General features: G+C 41.3%; 1 protein-coding gene across 1 annotated transcript in view; it reads left to right on the top strand.

Annotated features, from left to right (window-relative positions):
- The first annotated feature begins 476 nt into the window (after window positions 1–476).
- LOC137283410 (chondroitin sulfate N-acetylgalactosaminyltransferase 1-like) overlaps window positions 477–19,251 on the top strand; it is a 59,660-nt gene continuing 40,885 nt past the window's right edge. The window contains exon 1 of the mRNA XM_067814883.1: window positions 477–597. The gene's annotated coding sequence lies outside the window, so the exon portion shown is untranslated. The remainder of the gene's footprint in view (window positions 598–19,251) is intronic.

Below are 19,251 nucleotides of genomic sequence, written 5' to 3'. Positions count from 1 at the left end.
AACGCAACTCACTCACTTCTCATACTGACAGTATTACAGTAATACGTAGAGTAGCGCGTACAATACTTGTCGCAAAATCACATAAGTGTAACACGCCTCAAACTAAATCTGTGACGAGCGTAAAAATAATTGAAACACAAAAGAATTCTAGTCACATACGTTAACTTACATGGAATATGTGTTGTTTCACTTTTGAAATAAAAACATGACAATGCGATTATTCAGAAAAAGTTATTACACCCGTAAAACCGCGTAAGTTGCAAAAACACAAAGCAAATTATTGAAATGAACGCTGAACTATTTCCCCACAAAGAGAAATGTCAAACATGTCAGTATAGGGTTTGATTTAGCAGCATACCAGTCGAGTGATGGCGAGTGATGGCGACCCCACTGTATGAAGTGGGCGTGTCGCTCACGTTACACAGAGGATGCGGAGAGGGAACAGCTTCAGCAGCAAACCGGAGTTACCTACCCTTGCTTGTTATGTTTCACGCATGGAGGACGACGATTGAAAGCAAATAAGCGCATGAGCCTGCATTCGAGTTCACTTTGGACTTATAAAAGACACCGTTTGGTTCATATCTATGAAATGACGAGGTGAGTCGTGTGCCTTTTGTAAGATGCGATTTAGAATGGCTCGGGCCGGCTTTCAGTATTGAGCGGTCCGCAACAGATCGTGACTCTGACAGCGCGGCAGGAAAAAAACTTTCCAACTCTGTTATCGGTGCTCAGAGAAAGTGATTAATAGCTTCTGGTACGCTCCTTGAACTGTGTTTCGGATAGAACTGGTGGTATTATTCATTAATCAGACAGTTGCTGTTTGGGTTTGGTTTTCTCTTGTCTTGGTACAACCCCCGAGTCAGCAACATGTGTGCGAGGTTTCGGAGAGGGAAAATGTAAACAAATCGCTTCACGTAGCAAATATCCGCTGACAAGCATCCGCTGGTCCATTGTTCTACATCCCCAGTCGGGACGACACTCAACTGACCAGCACCACGCTCACTCACAAGTGTGGTTGCAGTCTTTATTTATCACCATTCTAGAATAAGCTCGGTGTGCGAGCTGCACGTGAAATATGACAGGTCACGCTGGTGTAAACAGCTGATTTACTCTCACAGCTTATCATCTAAATGTTTCTCACTTGTACGAATTCTTATTAAATCCCATTGGTATACAGTTTCATGACTACGTTTCTGACGATTGACTGTTGAATGTTATTAGTATTAAATATTTATTAAACTCTCTATTGCGTTTTCACGGCCACTGACCCCAAGAAGTTCTTCAAATCCACAAGTTTTGGAAAGCAGAGTGTGGAATCATTACCTTTGAAACAGAATTTCTTAAATCATTTTAAGAGATTTCGTTCAGATAAACTGAAATGATTTGATTCAATTTCAAGGTATTTAGTCTGTTATGTGAATATTGACCAACTGGAAAGGTTGATATGGTACTATGGTAAATAGGGAATATTTAGATATATTATGTAACACAATGTTGTCATGGTAATATGTCATGTGTTATGACCAGCTAATACTGATTGGACCTTATCAGTCATACTCGACACCAGTGGTGTAAACTGTAACAATGTGTAGCTATTTGCTTCCTGATTACTCTGTTCAATTTGATATCGTTTTGTGTAACATTTTGTTGTAAGACAAGCTACATTTAGTTTGGAACACTGCACATAATCTACATCTAACGTGTATAAGGATTTCCTGTTTAAAACCCATGAGCCTAAATTCAGGATTTTCTCTCCTTGTTTGGTAAATGACGAGGCCTAAATTAAGATCTGTGATTCTGTTGTTGGTAATGCCTCATGGTAGAAACACATGGGGAAAGTCTGTGTTTACAATGTCCACAGTGCAGTCAGGTGGTTCTATATGTACAGGACGGACTGAACTCCACAGACAGGTCACATACTGGACACTAGAAGAGACCACATGACTCACACCCAGTTTTGATCAAGTTGGAAAATATTGTAACTGAACATATGTTCTGATATCAGTGTAGCATCTGTCATTTTTTTCATCACTTGTGAATGAAGTTTACAAAGATCATCTTTATCATTTATATCTTTTCTGAGGTGTTCTTGAAACATCTGTTGATTTGGTCTTTTTCGGGAGGTAAAATCATATGAAATTAAACCTTTGGTTGGTTGACCTCATGCCTGATTTTAGTTCAGACAGAAAAAAGTCTTGTCATTACCAAGGTATATGTGTGGGAACATGTTTAATTTAGCTGGCTGAACTAGGCTGAGCTATGAATCTATGATTATGAAAGCTTTGACAATGTGGAGAAAACTGTTCCGTCTGTATTCAGTATGTGCAATTCTTGCATGATGGTGTAGGCTTAATTATGGTTTTATAATTTGATTCCTAAGGGGTGAGGGTAATTTTTCAGTGTGAACCTTGGCTCTACAATACAAGAATCCCCATAGAATAGGATGGACAAGAAACTTTTCTGCAGGTGTTTGAAACTTAGTTGCACATTTACTGGACAGGATCATGGCTGACATGTACAGCTCAACCAGATACATGTATACTTCCTGGTGGTCTCTTGAATGTACTCTATGGTACTTCTTATAGTTTATTGTATGGGTGACCCTTGAAGGTCCCGGGTAGAATAGACCTTCAGAAACCCATGCTTGCCATAAAAGGCAACTATGCTTGTCGTATGAGGCAACTAACGGGATCAGGTGGTCAGATTCGCTGACTTGTTTGACACGTCTTCGGTTCCCAATTGCACAGATTGATGCTCATATTGTTGATCACTGGATTGTCTGGTCTAGACTCAATTATTTACAGACCACCGCTATACAGATGAAATATTGCTGAGTGCGGCGTAAAAACTAAACTCACTCACGTATTGTATAAGTCATCTCTGTGTGAGAAATTCATGTGGTAAAGTCTCTTAGTCTACCAGAAATCTTCTGTACTGGCCTTGCCCATCTAGAAACACTCTACCGACATTCATCTCCTTCACTACTGCGCTACTAGTCTGACTCCCAGACTCTACTGATTACATTAAAAAAGGAGTCCAACTCAAGTCTAGAAAAATTCAGCAAGTCTGGTTTGCATCTTTTTGAGGAAATTGAAAGTAATAATGGTTCCAGGAGAAATTTGGCAAGTCTAGATTTCCACAGCTTCAGGGTCACGGAAAATGAAGAATGTGTCAGAGCTCCTTTGTAACATTATATTTCTTTTTACTATGAACCTTTCTTCTGTTCATAGTAAGGCATTCATTTCAGAGACTAGTTGTCTGTCTAATTTACTACATGCAGATAACCAAGGAAAGTAGACAACAGCAGCATATGTTGGTTTAGAGTTTAGTTTTCACGTTAATCTGCTGATGACACATGACCTTTTGCTCATGAAGTTTGAAATATGGGACTTTGCATTAAGAAATTTGTTTCACTATTAATCACAATATCAAGGAAGGTGGAAAATATGGAATTTGATTTTTATGTCTCACTCTGTTAACTCAAGTAACTGCTTGTCATATGATCTTTCAGAAATCACTGAATGACTGAAATTTGATAATTGTTAAAACACATGCATTGGAAAACAGTGACATGCATTGGAAAACATCAAGTTCGTTTAAATATTTCCACTTTGTTTTAGTGAAAATCATACATTAAGAAACACAGCAGACCGTGTAACCATGTCCAATTGGTATATTTTACAGTTTAATACGATGTCAGTATTTGACATTTATCAGCCCTCCACATAACCCTCAAGGTCAGAGCTAGAAGAGAAATACAGTGGTGGGTCAGTGATTCTTGATCTGTGTGCTGCTCATGAGAATAACATAAATGACTTTTGCAGAGGTCAAGGTCATTATGAAAGAAATTCATGAAGTGTTTACATCTGTCATGAAAGGGTGCTTCCTGCTGATATTTGTGAGTCGGAAGCATGTATTTATATGATTTTATGGCTTACTTTTGACAAGTAGTGACATGTGGTTAAGTAGGTCATTGTGACCTACATTCAAGAATTGCTGTGTTGTCATAGTTACATTGAATTCCTCATGGGGACATCATATCTGGTTTATATATTATGATGTAGCCCATGGAAATGTTTTTGAAACAGTTATTGCTTTTATCAAAGGTTAATATACTTTCCATATGGTCATCTGCTTAAAATAGAATTTTATGTCCTTGTTACTGTAGACCGATGAAATTTAAATCCCATCTATCATTGTTTGGATGGAGATATAAGTGGATGTCTTTTGGGTGACCTTCAACATGTACAACCAAGATCACAGGAATCATCCTTTGTTGTTCTGTGTTCTGACCATGTGTTGGTGTGGCATGTTAGAGCTACCGCCCTGTTGATAGCTAGAAGCAGAACTAGCAGAAGGCCATGCCTGTACCAACAGATACATTTTAATCTGCCTATGCCTCACCAGGAGTAATTGTGTGTATTTAGCGTAAATACATCTGCTGGGGACGGTAAATAATGAAACTGTCCTCATCGTGTTTGGGGCTGTAATTCAGAACACCGATATTCCTTAGTGGGCGGGACTACAACATGGCCAGGGTCGTAGACACTGGGCTGAGCATGAAGATAAGACTGATGACCTTAAAGCGCTTGATGCCTTAATGGGGGACAATAAACAACAAGTTTCATTTTGGATTGTGGAGAACTCTGATTGTCTCCCCGTGCCCTGTGTATCTATGATTGTCTCACAGTGCCTTGCCTATCTATGGTTAAAGTGCACTTTCTGACATAATGCATATTTTGTACACAGTTCAACAAAACCATTTAATGTTTGATCAAAAAGGGGTTGATTCCTGATTGATACACATTGCTTTAAATATATATTCCTTGTTGTTCTACAAAGCCTTATCTGTTCCTGATTGTCTCACAATGCCCTGTATATTTCTGGTTGTCTCACAATGCCCTGTTACTTCTAATTGTTTTTCCCTTAATGCCCTGTGTGTCCCTGATTGTTACACAATGCACAGTTTATCCCTGACATTACATTGTTAAGTGGGTCGGTTCCACCAAAATTGCTTTACCATTAACTCTTACACTTTTTCTTGTGACTTTAATATTCCAGTGTGTCAATACCATTGTTGCACTTTGCTCTTCATGATAGGCGTGCAACCATTTACATGATGAAGGCGTGTTAAGAAATGTTTCCTGTTTCTCATGACCTCCCTGGCCCTGAATTGCCCTGCCCCTAATAATTTCTGCTCTTTAAGCAATGTGAAGAAACAATTTCATCAACTGATTTCAGTTTTGTTTTTGTCCTGGATACTGACTTTTGTAACATTGATAGTGCGTTGGATTCACAAGGGCGTCTGAGAACCCATCTCTTCATACCTTGAGCTGCAGCGTCGCTGAATTAGGCCACATTTTACATCACAGTTGATTTTACCTGTAGAAAGTGCACCCTACTCACTCACTAACTCTTGTTTACAAGTGAAAGTTGTTCAAACTCTGCAGCAGACATAGCCTTCTGATTCCTATGTACAGGAATAATTCATCAGGGTTTTGCTGCATCTTGGATTATCAGTTCTCATAAAACATTCCTGCACCAAGAATGTTCTGTGTAACTAGTGTAGTGATAAGTCTTGTAAAATAGGTGTGAGCGAGGTGGAATGTGTCGAGTCAGCATTGTACAGTAGGCAAGTGGGCAAGTCGGCACCAGGGTCGTTGTGTGGGTTGGTATGTTTGGGTGCTAGTGAGTTTGTGTGTGTTTGTGCTGTGGAATGTGTATTTATGAAGGTGTGATGGACTGACAGCTCTGTTGTGAAAATAAGGGTGAATGTGTGCTGGTGTGTTAATGCATGTGCGTGTGTGTGTGTGTGTGCATGTGCCTACCTTGGCATCCATAATATGGGTGAGTGTGTGAGTTGGTGTTTGTATGTTAATGTGTATTAGCTGGCGGAGGAGATTTAACTGGAGATCTGGACGACTTCCCACAGTTTTGTGAATGAACACCCTGACATTTAGAGGGACACATATGACCAGGGTCTGGCTCTATTGTTTCCATATGATGTGTTCATTGTGTTGTCTTAACCTGAATTGGGCAATCAGAAATGTTTTACCAATAGTTTGGGCTTCTTAGTTGAAAGCTGGCTAGTCTCCGTTTCCCCTGTCAGGCGGTGCAGAAGTGTGGAACTAATATTGAGTGAAATCGGCTTGGTTAGATAACTGATGAATTTTGACCTTTTTCACTTCTTCCTTTGTGGGAGCCTGGGTGACTTGTTTGGTCACCTGTTTGAGTTTATCCATTGCCAAGCAGTGGACAGGCAAATAGTATTTGTGAAAGGCATTGGAAGAATAAGGGTTAATGTGGTGCGGCTCAGATTACTGTGTCTACGGTTGTCATAGTACTGGTGGTAACATTTAAGGTGCATGTTTGGTTCATAGGTTCTGACACTGTTCAACTCGACATTGTCTGTGGTCTTGCATCTATATGTTGCATCTCTACAGAGTGGCAGACTAAGCTGTACAATCTGCTGGGTCGAGGGGGCCTTCTGTTTCACAATCTATCTCTGTTTTATGATCATGAAAATGAGGTTTTGTTCCTCAGATCCAACTAGACTTAGATATTTGTAGCATCTAGACTGGCTGAGATTAAATTAATTGCAGATATTTCTCAGTCTTGGCATTGATGTTATGGGATAATAGTGTTAATGGATTAACAAGCTAGGTCAAGGTCACAGAAGGAGGTAGTGGTTGTTGAAAAGAGTGCACATGTTAACACAGAGTCTGACGTTTCAGTTCGTGGTGTCGTTTAATTCTCTGCATTAGTCTATGTGCCATGTGAACAGTTTTGTGTCATTGATATCATACCAAGATGATTAGCATATCTTTCCTTTTTTCTGTTTGTACTATGTATTATTCAGAAGTTAGGATTTTGAAATCGCAAACTGGTTAAATTTTGTGATACTGTACAACATTTGCTTGTTATGCTGTGAATGAGTTGATGTATAAGAGGCAGTTATCATCACAGACACTGATACAGGCTTAAACTGCAGCAGCATTTCAGTTTGTGTTTGGATAAAATCAAAAGACATTCAATTCATAGGTGTTTGCCATGCTCGCTAATTGCCAGGGATGCAAACATGTATCTTTGATCCACAGCTTATCCTTGACTTGAAAAAGGAGGTAACTCCTTGGGATTTGGAGATTTATCTGGGCTAACTGCCTTGTGTGGTAGGAATAGACTGCAGGATAGTACACACATACCTTGTACCATGAGCAGATATATATTGCATTTTGTGTTGTCTGTAAAAATGATAGCTACACAGTTGTTGTCCATATAATGGTAGAAGTGGTAGAAAAATAGGTAAAGTCCTTCCTTTCCTGTCTCGGAATGCAGCAGAAACCACACTTTTGGATAGAAAACTGAATGGTCACATATCCAGAAAATCTGTTTTTCTTATATTGTATTTTAAGTATTTTTAACATCCATTCATAGTATAGTAACAATTTCATATAGATCATTTTCATTTTGTGCAAGTTTATTTTCAGCATCTGTTCCGAAGGTTGGCGACATTTTCTTCTGTAGATGTCGGAACTGCGGAAGTTGAGAACAAATGAACCATGTCAGGCTGTGTTTTTTGTGCCCCAGCAGAAGCCACAAACCACATCAGGCCTATCACATGTTTAACTTGTCTTCACTGATGTTGAGAAACACCATGTAATCTGGAGTTGGTGAGAAGGATTGGCCTAGGGTCCTTCTCACTCCTTCTCCACAATCAACATCCTTATCTTTCACACTTTTTGGAGCTAAACTAAATTAGTTGTAATGATTTTGTTTTTACCTTTTTTATATAAAAACAACTGCACGGTTTTACAGATCTTTGTATGTTAGGTATTGGGTAATTGTAGAATTAGCTTTGTTGTAGAGTTGTTTTGAACAAATTGATTAGTGCCAGCTTTAGATCTACAAGTTTTGTTGGAAGTGATACCTTTCTACATTTCCACCAGGCGTTTTATTGAACGTTGATGTCAAATCCAGTTATAGACAGAAAGGATCTGCGAGACAAGAAGAACATGGAGAGAATGTTGAAATCATAGGAAATTTGAAAATATAATTTTCCAGCTTCATTTCATCATTTATCAGCAAAATATGTTTGTGAATATTGCTAGGTGAGGTTAAAATGGTTTTGAACCTTTAACAAAGTATATAGTATTCCCAGAAATTATTGAGAATCATGTTGCGTCATGTAACTCATTACGTTTATTATCTTCTGGCGTTTTACTTACATAAACATGTTAAAACATCATCCTTTTACAGTCTCAGTCTTGTTTTAGTACTTTGTTAGACCCTCCTCGCTCAGCAATGCATGCCTGAATACGCCTAGGCACACTACCCATCAAAGTTTGTAGGCCTTCATATCTTCAATATTTCTCAGTCCCTTTTGGTTTATTCTGTCCTTCATGACTCCCAACACATTCTCAATTGCGTTTAGGTCTGGGCTGTAACTGGGCCAGTCTAAAACTTGAACATTTTCGCCCGACAACCACTGTTTTGTGTAGCGCGCAGTGTGTTTTGGGTCATTATCATGCTGGAAAATCCAATCATCTTCATACAATGTTTGTGCTGTCGGAAGAATGTGACCATTTAGAATGTCAACGTATCTTTCTTTTGTCAAGTTTCCAGTGAAAACACACAATGGCGTCACTCCGCGAGCCGATATGCCACCCCATATGTGGATCTTCAGGCTATGTTTTGGTCGCTGGTAGATAGGTTTGACAGTATCTTTGGTCCAAATTTTCACACAATTAGGGAAAAGCCAAACAGAAATTTCATCCGAAAAGAAAACATTATCCCAATCTTGATTTTCATGAGCCCGACACCAGTTTAAACGGTTTTCCTTTTGTGCATCTTTCATCAACGGCAAGGGAATTCCACGTTTTTTCACCCAATTAAGTCTCTGTAATTCCTGCCTAACTGTTTCATTGCATACCTGAGGACTTCCTCTGCTAATCATTTCATTTCTGATGTTCTCAACACTTTTCAATTTGCCCCTACTCACAATCTGCCCAAGTCTTCGGCAATCCACAACACTGAATTTCCTAGGCCGACCTGCCCCTGCTTTGTGCTCTATCCCGGTTCCTGTTTGAATATTCTTCAAAGTTCTGTATACTGTAGACAGAGGAATACCATGTCTGCAAGCTAACACTTTAGCATCAGCCTCACCCCTTTCAAAATCATCTAGAATGAGCTTTCTTTTCTCTCTTGCTGTAAATTCTGCCATGTCAACACAGGAAGCCGTCTGCTCAGGCAAGGGAGATAACTCTTGACATAATGAGCTGCCTTCTAAGCATTCAAGAGTTGTCTCCCTTATTTAGTATGCTTAGTGCATAGTGAAAGCCCTTTTTCCAATCTTAGCATCAGTAGGAAAAAAACAAAGATTTTCTTAATAATTTCTGGGAACACTCTATAATTAGAATTTAACCTAACTAAATCTGCCTACACTCTCTCGCACACACTCTCTTAGTGTCACATACGCTCACACACACTCTCTCACACACTCTTTCACACACTCTTTCACACACACTCTCACACACACATTCTCACACACTCTCTCACACACACTTACTTATCCTTCCATTCACATTTGCCTAGAGTCACACTCATCTACAGAATAATTCAGTCTCTGACCAAATCACTCACCTACCCTAACTGTGAAGATACATGTTAGAATGGGCTCTGAGAAACTTGTGCTTGAATGGATAGATGCTCCCAATGTCACTCATTGGTTTGACAGATTGCTGTGTGCAGCATTAAAGAACAAGCGAAATCCCACTGGTTATCCCTTACACTAACTCAGTCAATCCCCTGTTTCGCTCACTCGCTCTCTCACTCACTCACTCACTCACTCACTCACTCACTCACTCACTCACTCACTCACTCACTCACTCACTCACTCACTCACTCATGAAATGCCTGATGGAAGGACATGTTCATCCAAACGTCATGGTGTTAAGTGTGGGAATGGTGCTGACATCCTGTAGACCTCATCAGTTACATGTACAGTCAAGATTGCTATCATGTGACATGTGAGATGGACCGCAGGTCAGCCACTGCTGTTCCAGTCCACTTGTACGCATCAGACTCACTCAAGTATGTTCTCAGGTCACAACTGGAGTTCCTGTCACATGTCCAGTATCATGATCTTCATCCTCTTCCTGTCTCAGGCAGTAGTAATTCCTGCAGTAGTCTGTGACAGGACATTTATGTTTTTGAAAATACATTTTGCTAATTAGTGGTGATTGGGTATCCTAGTGATTAAAGCATTGACTCGTCATGATGAAGACCTGGGTTGCTTCCCCAAATGGGTACAGTGTGAAGCCCATTTCAGGTGTGCCCGACAATGATATTGCTGGAATATTGCTAAAAGAAACGTAAAACTTCACTTACTCATTAACTTCTTGCTAAGTGACTAGGCATACATAGTTTCTTTGAAAATATAAACACAAACAGAAGCAGAAGAAAGAGTTAGGATTGAGAAAGTAATTTTTTTCTTGGACTTATTGCTTGTCTTTTTTAGCATCTATCAGTAGTATTACTTAGCAACTATCAGGAGAGTACTAAGCAGTCTGTAGCAGTAACTGTGGCAGTGATGTGTGTTGTTCAGGTTACCAGACCTGGCTGCAGCCTCATCAGACTTGGACATTCCTACAGTGATACTACTGATACTGCCAAAACGAAGTGAATGGTGCTTACTTCTCATTAGCACAGATGTGGGATCAGATCTATCTGTCTGCTTGACATCTGAGGACACCTAGCTATATTTATGGTCAGATGAAGTCTGGTGATCTTGACTGCCCAATCAGCCAATTAAGCCAATCAGATGTCAGTCTAAAATGATTCTTCCAAAGGGTCCATGGCAGGTTTTGGGTACAGATGCATGGCAGTACAAAGTGGCAGGATGTTGAAATGTTCACAGAAATGTGGTGATGCAGCTTTATCATTTTGCTCTCAGTACTTCCAGTTATGCTGAGTTTTGAAGTACAGACAACACATGTTCATAACATAACTTGTTTCTCACCCACTCTTCAGTGGCTAATTAGTTCATTTGTGGTAATTTCATATGGGATTGTCTTGAGATGGTAAATAGGTTTTTTGATTGCAATGAACTTTCTCATTTGAATGAGGTTGGTGGTATTGACATCTTTCATCACATTTATGCTTGGTTGGTCTGTCAATATGGACACTGAAGCAAACATATCCAAGAATGCCCACACATTCCTACAGAATGTTCAAGTTGTGTTTCAACACTCAAGTATTTCCAAGCTGTCATAAAAGTGATCTTTGTTTTGAATTCCCGATTCCAGCTGATTATGGTACATGTAGTGCCACACCCATTATCTCAGATTTAAATATAAGGGTAAACATCTGAGAAGAGCATCAGTGTAGATCTTCTCCCTTCCTTACCACGCCTTCCACAAGGAGTGACACAAACTGATGTGACTGTAATTGTTTTGAAATGGGAACCATGTCCCAGATGTTTCCTGTGATCAGACATTGTGATTCTGACATGTTGATAATAAGATGACATGCCATCTTGATACTTCACATCTCATATTTCTTGGTGGGGTCTTTTACTTGCTTGCCATATTTTCTGGGCTGGTTTCATCCTGTTTTCTTCTAATATTGATGGTAGATGAGATGAATATTTTATGCAGATGTGCCATATCTGTGCATATTCAGTTGACAGGATTCACGATATCTTATTGTACAAAATACAAATTACACCGCAAATATTTCATAATTTACACAGATCAACACTGTGGGACTTACATACTTGCTTTGAGTAGATCGGTAACTGCATTTTTATGGATGCCACAGCATTTGCTGAGCTCAGGAACTCTTTATTTCTGGTCGAGATTTTTGGTACAGTTAATATTATTAATATTATTTCTGTGGTCATTTCAAATGTTTCTGCATACCTGACATGTAAATCTGCATGCCATAACCCCCTGATTAACACATCTGCATTCCCCCACTTCATATAATGACTGCCCACCCAAAGCACTGCCAGTAGACTTGCACAAGTCTGAGTAATATGTAATAGTTTAGATGATTGTTTCAAAAAGGTATAAATATTCCTCAAGCATGTTAGTGACCTTAGATGTTCTGAACACAGGACAGAAGTACAAAACTTCCATTGCCTGAGCATTCAGTCTTGGGGCAATGCTACACTGCCAGCAGCAGAGCAAACTGTGACCATTTGCAGTGAGCTCCCTCCAACAGAGATGTTCAGCCTCTCCAGGTGAAGCAGTACACCATGTCTAATGACACCTGTCCTGACGAGCACTGCACACCTGTCATCTTGAGACATCCGGTGTGATCTCCTGGCATTTAGGCTGTGAATATGTTATGACCCATTGTTTGGCCTCTGAGAACTGGGTGAATATACCGTCAGACTGAGTGGCACGTACAGCCGCTGAAACAAATATGATGATGTAGTGTACATGCAAAGGGCAGAATAGAAATAGGAGCGCCACGAATAAGGGTGGAATATGGCTGGCGGAATGTGCCGACATTTGTAGTTTGGCGGCGAATCACATGTATTGCACATGTGTGCACAATGCATACATCTATGCACTTCCGCTGTTTTGACTTGTTTTTGTATTCAGAAATGTGGACTTTTTTATTTACAGAAACTAACTCTGATTTCGGAAACATTAACGTTTCTATTGTTGGAATTGACAAGTGTTGTTCAGATGGTAGCTTGTGGATTTGTATTGCAGTCTTTTTATGAAATGTAATAGTGTGTTTCTGTTGGGTTGCTGAGAAGGGATTGTATGTTACTTGAATCTGAAGTACTTTTATGTGTATGACAGACTATATTGAAGCTCTTGTAGCATGGTTAAAGGAATTCATGGGTGGTGACAAATGGCTGATGGCTTTAAATAGAATGAATTGTTGGGTGGGGATAGGCATATGTTGTCACTTAGAACAGACTGGTGTGAAAACAACGTGAAAATGTGGGGAACATCACACTGATGAAGCAGTGATAGAGATTTCAGGATTACATATTCAGGCCAGCTGTCAATGTGCTGGATTGCATTGTCTGCAGTTCTAAATGATGACCAGACCATATTCAGGCCAACTATCAATGTGCTGGATTGCATTGTCTGCAATTCTAAATGATGACCAGACCATATTCAGGCCAACTATCAATGTGCTGGATTGCATTGTCTGCAATTCTAAATGATGACCAGACCATATTCAGGCCAACTGTCAATGTGCTGGATTGCATTGTCTGCAATTCTAAATGATGACCAGACCATATTCAGGCCAACTATCAATGTGCTGGATTGCATTGTCTGCAATTCTAAATGATGACCAGACCATATTCAGGCCAACTATCAATGTGCTGGATTGCATTGTCTGCAATTCTAAATGATGACCAGACCATATTCAGGCCAACTATCAATGTGCTGGATTGCATTGTCTGCAATTCTAAATGATGACCAGACCATATTCAGGCCAACTATCAATATGCTGGATTGCATTGTCTGCAATTCTAAATGATGACCAGACCATATTCAGGCCAACTATCAATGTGCTGGATTGCATTGTCTGCAATTCTAAATGATGACCAGACCATATTCAGGCCAACTGTCAATGTGCTGGATTGCATTGTCTGCAATTCTAAATGATGACCAGACCATATTCAGGACAACTGTCAATGTGCTGGATTGCATTGTCTGCAATTCTAAATGATGACCAGACCATATTCAGGCCAGCTATCAATTTGCTGGATTGCATTGTCTGCAATTCTAAATGATGACCAGACCATATTCAGGCCAGCTGTCAATGTGCTGGATTGCATTGTCTGCAATTCTAAATGATGACCAGACCATATTCAGGCCAACTGTCAATGTGCTGGATTGCATTGTCTGCAATTCTAAATGATGACCAGACCATATTCAGGCCAACTATCAATGTGCTGGATTGCATTGTCTGCAATTCTAAATGATGACCAGACCATATTCAGGCCAACTGTCAATGTGCTGGATTGCATTGTCTGCAATTCTAAATGATGACCAGACCATATTCAGGCCAACTGTCAATGTGCTGGATTGCATTGTCTGCAATTCTAAATGATGACCAGACCATATTCAGGCCAACTATCAATGTGCTGGATTGCATTGTCTGCAATTCTAAATGATGACCAGACCATTTTCAGGACAACAATTCTAAATGATGACCAAACCATATTCAGGCCAACTATCAATGTGCTGGATTGCATTGTCTGCAGTTCTAAATGATGACCAGACCATATTCAGGACAACTATCAATGTGCTGGATTGCATTGTCTGCAATTCTAAATGATGACCAGACCATATTCAGGCCAACTATCAATGTGCTGGATTGCATTGTCTGCAATTCTAAATGATGACCAGACCATATTCAGGCCAGCTCTTACTGTGAATGCTAGATTCAGGCATGTAGCAAGCAAATTTTTTCGTGTAAGCCCTATTAGTCTCAACATAGTATCGAGGTCCTGCCCAACCTTTTTAGTAACATTTTTGTGTAAGCCAGGTCTTTTTTCTAGAACTGTAACTGCAATTCTTACATTGTATTGTCTTCAATTGGAAAAGTTTGAACAGACCAAGGTTTTCAGTTTGTCTACCTGTTAGGCCATCTGTGGTGTCATGCACATGATGCTACACAATGTGCCCTTACAACAGTGACATTGAAACAAAATGTTCTTACTGGTGGCAGCAAACATTTCTTAGAGGTGTTTTAACATATAATTTAAGGATCATTATAATATCTTCACGATCTTTAGATATGTTTTCAGTACCAAAACCTATGTATTTTGCCAAACAATAGCTATTTATTTGAGGTCCCTGTCTTTGGAGAGAGAAATTAGGTTGTAAGATTGACAGTTGATGTTGATGTCACTTGAGAATGCAGTGTTGTGGACATACACAACAACTGGACAGTAATGTGTGTGGAGTCATCCCACAGATGACATCCTTACTTTGTCAGTGTAGCAGGGTGTGGAATCATCCCACAGATGACATCTTTACTTTGTCAGTGGAGCAGGTTGTGGAGTCATCCCACAGATGACATCCTTACTTAGTCAGTGTAGCAAGGTGTGGAGTCATCCCACAGATGACATCCTTACTTTGTCAGTGTAGCAGGGTGTGGAGTCTTCCCACAGATGACATCCTTACTTTGTCAGTGTAGCAGGGTGTGGAGTCTTCCCACAGATGACATCCTTACTTAGTCATTGGAGCAGGTTGTGGAGTCATCCCACAGATGACATCCTTACTTTGTCAGTGAAGCAGGGTGTGGAGTCATCCCACAGATGACATCCTTACTTAGTCAGTGTAGCAGGTTGTGGAGTCATCCCACAGATGACATCCTTACTTTGTCAGTGAAGCAGGGTGTGGAGTCTTCCCACAGATGACATCCTTACTTAGTCATTGGAGCAGGTTGTGGAGTCATCCCACAGATGACATCCTTACTTTGTCAGTGAAGCAGGGTGTGGAGTCATCCCACAGATGACATCCTTACTTAGTCAGTGTAGCATGGTGTGGAGTCATCCCACAGATGACATCCTTACTTAGTCAGTGTAGCAAGGTGTGGAGTCATCCCACAGATGACATCCTTACTTTGTCAGTGTAGCAGGGTGTGGAGTCTTCCCACAGATGACATCCTTACTTTGTCAGTGTAGCATGGTGTGGAGTCTTCCCACAGATGACATCCTTACTTAGTCATTGGAGCAGGTTGTGGAGTCATCCCACAGATGACATCCTTACTTTGTCAGTGAAGCAGGGTGTGGAGTCATCCCACAGATGACATCCTTACTTAGTCAGTGTAGCAGGTTGTGGAGTCATCCCACAGATGACATCCTTACTTTGTCAGTGAAGCAGGGTGTGGAGTCTTCCCACAGATGACATCCTTACTTAGTCATTGGAGCAGGTTGTGGAGTCATCCCACAGATGACATCCTTACTTTGTCAGTGAAGCAGGGTGTGGAGTCATCCCACAGATGACATCCTTACCTTGTCAGTGTAGCAGGGTGTGGAGTCATCCCACAGATGACATCCTTACTTTGTCAGTGAAGCAGGGTGTGGAGTCATCCCACAGATGACATCCTTACTTTGTCAGTGTAGCAGGGTGTGGAGTCATCCCACAGATGACATCCTTACCTTGTCAGTGTAGCAGGGTGTGGAGTCATCCCACAGATGACATCCTTACTTTGTCAGTGAAGCAGGGTGTGGAGTCATCCCACAGATGACATCCTTACTTAGTCAGTGTAGCAGGTTGTGGAGTCATCCCACAGATGACATCCTTACTTTGTCAGTGAAGCAGGGTGTGGAGTCTTCCCACAGATGACATCCTTACTTAGTCATTGGAGCAGGTTGTGGAGTCATCCCACAGATGACATCCTTACTTTGTCAGTGTAGCAGGGTGTGGAGTCATCCCTCAGAGGACATCCTTACTTAGTCAGTGTAGCAGGGTGTGGAGTCATCCCTCAAATGACATCCTTACTTTGTCAGTGTAGCGGGGTGTGGAGTCATCCCACAGATGACATCCTTACTTTGTCAGTGAAGCAGGGTGTGGAGTCTTCCCACAGATGACATCCTTACTTAGTCATTGGAGCAGGTTGTGGAGTCATCCCACAGATGACATCCTTACTTTGTCAGTGTAGCAGGGTGTGGAGTCATCCCACAGATGACATCCTTACCTTGTCAGTGTAGCAGGGTGTGGAGTCATCCCACAGATGACATCCTTACTTTGTCAGTGAAGCAGGGTGTGGAGTCATCCCACAGATGACATCCTTACTTAGTCAGTGTAGCAGGTTGTGGAGTCATCCCACAGATGACATCCTTACTTTGTCAGTGAAGCAGGGTGTGGAGTCTTCCCACAGATGACATCCTTACTTAGTCATTGGAGCAGGTTGTGGAGTCATCCCACAGATGACATCCTTACTTTGTCAGTGAAGCAGGGTGTGGAGTCATCCCACAGATGACATCCTTACTTAGTCAGTGTAGCATGGTGTGGAGTCATCCCACAGATGACATCCTTACTTAGTCAGTGTAGCAAGGTGTGGAGTCATCCCACAGATGACATCCTTACTTTGTCAGTGTAGCAGGGTGTGGAGTCTTCCCACAGATGACATCCTTACTTTGTCAGTGTAGCAGGGTGTGGAGTCTTCCCACAGATGACATCCTTACTTAGTCATTGGAGCAGGTTGTGGAGTCATCCCACAGATGACATCCTTACTTTGTCAGTGAAGCAGGGTGTGGAGTCATCCCACAGATGACATCCTTACTTAGTCAGTGTAGCAGGTTGTGGAGTCATCCCACAGATGACATCCTTACTTTGTCAGTGAAGCAGGGTGTGGAGTCTTCCCACAGATGACATCCTTACTTAGTCATTGGAGCAGGTTGTGGAGTCATCCCACAGATGACATCCTTACTTTGTCAGTGAAGCAGGGTGTGGAGTCATCCCACAGATGACATCCTTACCTTGTCAGTGTAGCAGGGTGTGGAGTCATCCCACAGATGACATCCTTACTTTGTCAGTGAAGCAGGGTGTGGAGTCATCCCACAGATGACATCCTTACTTTGTCAGTGTAGCAGGGTGTGGAGTCATCCCACAGATGACATCCTTACCTTGTCAGTGTAGCAGGGTGTGGAGTCATCCCACAGATGACATCCTTACTTTGTCAGTGAAGCAGGGTGTGGAGTCATCCCACAGATGACATCCTTACTTAGTCAGTGTAGCAGGTTGTGGAGTCATCCCACAGATGACATCCTTACTTTGTCAGTGAAGCAGGGTGTGGAGTCTTCCCACAGATGACATCCTTACTTAGTCATTGGAGCAGGTTGTGGAGTCATCCCACAGATGACATCCTTACTTTGTCAGTGTAGCAGGGTGTGGAGTCATCCCTCAGAGGACATCCTTACTTAGTCAGTGTAGCAGGGTGTGGAGTCATCCCTCAAATGACATCCTTACTTTGTCAGTGTAGCAGGGTGTGGAGTCATCCCACAGATGACATCCTTACTTTGTCAGTGAAGCAGGGTGTGGAGTCTTCCCACAGATGACATCCTTACTTAGTCATTGGAGCAGGTTGTGGAGTCATCCCACAGATGACATCCTTACTTTGTCAGTGTAGCAGGGTGTGGAGTCATCCCACAGATGACATCCTTACCTTGTCAGTGTAGCAGGGTGTGGAGTCATCCCACAGATGACATCCTTACTTTGTCAGTGAAGCAGGGTGTGGAGTCATCCCACAGATGACATCCTTACTTAGTCAGTGTAGCAGGTTGTGGAGTCATCCCACAGATGACATCCTTACTTTGTCAGTGAAGCAGGGTGTGGAGTCTTCCCACAGATGACATCCTTACTTAGTCATTGGAGCAGGTTGTGGAGTCATCCCACAGATGACATCCTTACTTTGTCAGTGTAGCAGGGTGTGGAGTCATCCCTCAGAGGACATCCTTACTTAGTCAGTGTAGCAGGGTGTGGAGTCATCCCTCAAATGACATCCTTACTTTGTCAGTGTAGCAGGGTGTTGAGTCATCCCACAGATGACATCCTTACTTTGTCAGTGAAGCAGGGTGTGGAGTCATCCCTCAGAGGACATCCTTACTTTGGGTTTGAATCCCAGCAAGGGACTTCGAAATTTTATGGCATCTGCTCTAATGACATGACAATATTTGTAATCAAATACTGCGAGTTCAAGCCGATGCTGTTATTGCTGTCGTGTCATATTTTGTAAAGATGTGGAAACAGCAGTAGAGGAATTTTAAGAGGTTTATCAAGAAATTATGTTCTCAGGTGATTTTTGTTGACTCTGTTTTTAATCATTCCACCTTTTTGCCAAGAATATATTTTGTGCTAGGTTGAGATTGGCAGTTACAACCAAGCTATATCTTGGCCATAATACAATTAGGGTGATTTTTCTTTCATGTTTTCTCAACTTACATAGTAGGACACATCCAGGCCTCTGTTTATCCTTAATGAATTTATCAGATTATCTGTAACTAGCTGGATCCCTTTCAGTCTAGATAGCAATAGGGAGGCTGGGCGGCCCTTGGTGGCCAAAAGACGGGTGGGATAAACTGTCTGTTTCATTCATAGGGGTGTTTCCTTATAATCATATCTTAAGGCCATGTCAGAAGCATGCTTCCCTGCCCCCCTCGTATCTTCTGTTTAGGCTTTATCAGCCTGTGAACTGGAAAATCTTGTGGGAAATGTAAACAGCATAAGAAATACACATGCCTATTTTCCCAAGCCTTTGATACCA

Source organism: Haliotis asinina, chromosome 5 (assembly GCF_037392515.1).
Source record: "Haliotis asinina isolate JCU_RB_2024 chromosome 5, JCU_Hal_asi_v2, whole genome shotgun sequence".
Lineage (NCBI taxonomy): Eukaryota > Metazoa > Mollusca > Gastropoda > Lepetellida > Haliotidae > Haliotis > Haliotis asinina.
This window is presented reverse-complemented; position numbering and strand designations above follow the sequence as displayed.